This window comes from Cryptomeria japonica, chromosome 10, assembly GCF_030272615.1.
Source record: "Cryptomeria japonica chromosome 10, Sugi_1.0, whole genome shotgun sequence".
NCBI lineage: Eukaryota > Viridiplantae > Streptophyta > Pinopsida > Cupressales > Cupressaceae > Cryptomeria > Cryptomeria japonica.
The window spans coordinates 124977166-124982651 of NC_081414.1; positions in this window are offsets into that span (position 1 = coordinate 124977166).

Consider the following 5486-nt stretch of genomic DNA (forward strand, 5'->3'; position numbering starts at 1 on the left):
GGTCATGAGTATGAGTTGGAACCTTTATCATCTCCTAGCACGGGGGGTGGTTCCTTGATTGGTTCTACATGGTCGGGTGGTTGAATGCCTTCTTCCATTGGGATACTTTTCATGGTGTAGCGTCCATGGATTGGATTCTTCTTGTGATTGTACTTCAGAGCCGATTCCTATGTTCTTGGAAGAGAAGACGTTATATTATAAATGAATTGCATATGTATAAGAGATGCAGATGATGCATTCATGAATAAGCTTTACCATGTATTTGAAAAGAATTTGTAATAGGACTTGATTTTGAGACTAGAGAAAGTACTTGGATTATTCTTTGATGTATCAGTTGTTCATTATGTAATGTAAGATAGGAAATCTATGTGAAATAAAATTATTTATATGTATTTAAGTTGCAATGCATTTATGAGATGGTTTGGTATCATATTATGTTGTAGAGTGAATAATAGGAAGAATGGAATAGGTAGCATCGATCTTTACTTGAGTAACTAGGGGATCATTGATATCAATTGGATAAATGAGTGGTGAGATGTTTCTATTAGAGTTTATTATGTGATATGGATGTATGAGTTCTATATGGAAATGAAATGGAGTAGCTTGTATACATTTGTGTTGCATTTTCATTGAGAGTTGGTATCTTGCTACGTTGTCTAATGAAATGAATATTGGAAACAATAGTGATAGTTGCTTGAGTCCTAAGTGAAATGGTTAAGTAAATCTAAGATGCATTATGATAAAGGAAGTAATATTATGTGTGTATGTAATTCATAATATTAAGAATTTAGGATGTGATGTAGCAAGAGAGACTATGTGCTTGTTCTATGTACCCCTATGTATTAGGTCTTGATGAAATGAAAACAATGGTCTTGTAATAAAATGATGCATTAATCTTGGGTTCACATTAAAGAAATGTTCATTATGTTGGGATTGAGATACTATGTTAATGAAATGTTTGGGATATGTTTATAGTATTAATTATGATTCTTGAAATTGTTAGTAGCATGGTATCCTAGTTGGAAGGTGATAAGTATTTGCTATTGTTAGAGTTTTCTTTTATTAGATAATAATTATTTATTTAATTATTAGTCTATTATACTCTATGCTTAAGCTAAACTTAGGAACCTTATAATTCTTTAGTGTTTTCACCTTTAGGGTTTTGAGTATCCTTTTATAAGGATTCTCTCTTTGTATTTTCATAACAACTATAATTATTAAATTGCATTCTTGTTGCACAATCAATATGACTCATCTTTTCTGGATCTCTGAATTTTGGCCTCCATAGCTTTTTTGCTTCTCTCTTTTTGTGAAAGGTTTGCATTCAGGTGATCTTTGGGAGCTGTAGAGTTGATTTTCCCTCAACTCCAATATCGTATCAAAACTCCAGATCTGCATGTCCCTGTTCTCTTCATGAGATATTTTGGGCCTTGTTCTTCAGATCTGTGTATTTGGGGGTTTGTGCAGTTGTTTTTTTTTCATTTCTTGGGGTAGCTGATTTTTTCTGGGGGTAGTTATTTTTTGCTTTATGCCATCTTTTTGAACCCATCTTGATTCCCCAGTTTTGTCTTCAATCTTCTATAAATTCATCAATCTTTTTCATAATTTGGACCACAAATTTTTGAATATCTTTGCAATTACGCTGTCAGACTTTCATTACAGGTGAACAATATATTGAGAGCAACATCTGACTTGCATTTGAAGAGAAAGAAAGACAAGGGAAGTGAGGTGAACAAATTGAGACTAGGTTTGCATAAAGGTTTTTAGTTTCAATTCTTGTTTGCACTTTCATTGATTTTCATTAAAGTTAATCTATTTTAATTAAGCTTTTTTAGTAGCTTAGATACATATTTTGATTTCCCTTTTTCTGATGACACAATACACATTACATTTTTAAACATCATACAATTACAATCCAAATCATATGTATTCTTGGAGATCTAACCAAATCATAGCTGAAAATAAGTTCTATAATTATTTTTAAATTATCCTTAAATTATAAACCCCTACTCATTTGTGAAGATATAAACATGAAAGCTAAAAATAAGCTCTTTAGTAGTTCACAATTTTCTCTGTGTCACCTACAAATTATCATAACAAAATTTATACACATTCATTAAGGATCAAACATTCAACAACTAGAAATTAGCTTCATAATTGTTGGCATTGTACACATTCCTTTATGCCTTGCAAACATTAAAAACCTACATCCAATCCCCATTCTTTCTTTAAACCTTGCTAAGAAAATTAAGTAAAAATTAGAAAGAAAAAATTCTTGTGGTTTTCAATTGCTTATGTGCAAAACTTGTACTTAAGTGCTTAAAAACTAAATAAGCATAACAACTTTATTAAATATAATAAAACTTCAACAAATAGTGAAGAGATCTTGTAGGATGGCCAATATGCAAAAATTATGGATAACAATTCAAAATTGAGTTATAGATATGCTCTTCAGAAATCAAAAGAAATGCTTACCATCACACAAATGGAAGTGGTTTCTCCACCCAAAAATACTTTTAAAACTCGTGGTGGCTATAGCAAAAATAACTAGAGAACCTACTACAAGATAAGAGAATGACCAATCAAGAACATAAAAATTCAGAGGACCTATGAAGCATTCACTTTTAAAAAGAAAGTAAAAAATGATGGTAATTGCTAGGGCCTTCAAAGATATTTTCAAGACATGGCTACTACAAGAGATGTACCTAAAATTATACATGCAAAATTAAGAGTTGGCCTCACTAGGTAGAATATCATCACCTACCTACAACTAGCATAATTAAAATTATCATATCATTCATATGATTAAATTTTATGAATCTGAAAACATCTATCACAAATTGTACCTCTCCTTCGAAGAAAGAGAGTATGCCTTTCCTTATTTGAGACCAAATCATTGTAAAGCTGGAATAGGTATCAATGCATCTAAATCAAAGTATAAATATAATCATATAGAAAATTTATGATTTGGTAATTAAATATTTGTTAAATTAGAGAATTCATTATGTGTATCACACTAATGATAACAACTAAAATATTTGTCAAATTAGAGATTTCATTATGTGCATCACAGTATTTATCAATACTATCACCAATCATATTCTGGCTGACCTTGAAACATCTTGCTATGGCTTGTGAATTTGTGATAGGAAAACATTAACTCATAGTCAATAAAAATTGGTACATCATCATTTACCAATCACATGGTCAAACATCAACTAAAAATGCGACAACCTTCATCAAGGCATGATTTAGGAGTATTTCTTTTTAGAAAGAATTTATTATTATGAAAGAGAAAAAAATCAACACCCCACTTGAATTAATTATTAATTAGACAATCAATAAGGATTTTTATTATCCTTAGATTGACTTGTTATGTAGAATTTTCAATTAAATTCCAATAAAGATTATATTGAGTAAAAAATGATACCCTTTATGACAAGGATACTTCAAAATATCAAAAATATAGGGTTAAACAAAAACAATTCATTAGTTTAAAAGGTAAGCACTACAATGTCCCAATTATCTTATTCATATACTTCATGGTTATATGTATTATTAAAATATAATGTCTTGTGAAATCATTATTGGACCAATAAAATGCATAAGGAAAGGGGAAAATAACAAGGTAAATAGAATCACTATTATCATGGATTTCATATAATTGCTTCCTTGTTTTAAAATTTATATAAAAAAATCCTTCTAATTTTTTTAACTTGATTGATCCATAAACTTAATTATATTGGTTGAGAGGGGTTGGTGCAAATTGAAAGGGAGCGAAATTTAATTTGTTGGTATTAACATTTGAATGACATATGTAAAATATGGATTAAATATAAATTTGTGCATAAAATGGTGAGCCTTACATATTTCATTTTTACAACTACTTTACTAGAAAGTAGTCGAGGTCTCCTAATACATTACTTGGAAGAAAATGATTCATTTGTTTGAAATAAATATTTTTCACTATGACAAGATGGGAATGTGCATTTCTCTTTTAAAATAAGTTTCTATTTATTTTAGGATTAGAAGTTGTATATTTATATATTATTTATATTATAAGTATGTATATAAGCTAACAACAATATTTAAACATTTGAATAAAAGAGTTGTAAGTGTGTGCAAACTTAACATATTTTTTTATTTTAAAACATAATATTTTGCAATGTATCTTTATTTTCAATGCATTAAATTGTCTTATGTTTCATGGGGAGCTAAGTGTTGACTATTTTTGTTTATATCTTTATGCAATGATAGATAACTATACACATTTTTTGTTTATCAATGAATATGTTATGTTAAATTATAATTATCTCTTTGTTATATATCTATTGATTTGTTATATCTAAATAATAATAAGAATAATATGTTTTATTAATAGATCAAAATATGCCAATTGTTAAAGATGTACTCAAATATTCAATCCTTTTTCATACCAACCCAAAGAATCTTTATTTTTTATATAAGTTTTTCACAAAAAAGACTTATTAATGAGAATAAGAGATTAATAAATTTAATACAATGATTAGAAAACTTTTGGATGTATCTTATTTCTTCTCTCATGCTAGCATATTCATGGTTATATTTAGGTACCTTTCTTTTGCATGCAACGAGCCTTAATCACAACTAGAAAAATTATGATGAATTGGGATAAAAAGTGTTATATCTCTCATACTTTTTATTAGATATAGTAATATCATAGAGTTATATTCCTGATGGTTTCATTAATTAATTTCCCACTATTTAAAAAACTAGAGAATGCTTCAACTAAATAAACAAATCAAGTACAAACCAAAAATTTAAACCATCAAATGATTGAATCAAGGTTTTTAATAATGCTCACAAATTCTATGGGACCATTGGATAAACAACCATAATAATAAGCACAAAATCCCAAACAAGCAAATGAGCCTTACAATACCTAATGATCTCACCTTCCTTTTAGATCTCAAGATTTCTTTACTATGCATATTTATCAAATAATCTAAAAATTTTGTTATCCTTTCTTCTTTAAATAGGGTATTCATGGACCCAACATTCTCAATGTAATTGGCTCTAATATCCATGATCTATGGTGTCATTGCATCTTCACTAGCTCTAATGTGCAGCAATATCATATTATATCTTCCCACTGCTATTTAGGTATTTGTAATCTTTCAATTTCACATCTAAGCTGATGCAAACTACTCCTTCACTAAGCCATTAATATTTTCACTTTCTAATTTATTGTCACTCCTATATAGTTTTAATGTGTGGTCATATGAAGGATTGAATTTCCTGATATAGAATTATCTTTTTCTCCCAAGTATAATATATCCACTATGACAACTTCCTAGAAGAACATCAAGATTGAAACATATGCAAATGCATTAATAACTATATGTGGAAATTCATTTGTGAAGACAATTTTTGCATAAGACTTGTGTATATAAATACATCATTGTGAGAGTTTGAAATATAAGGATCATACATTGATAGGGTATAAA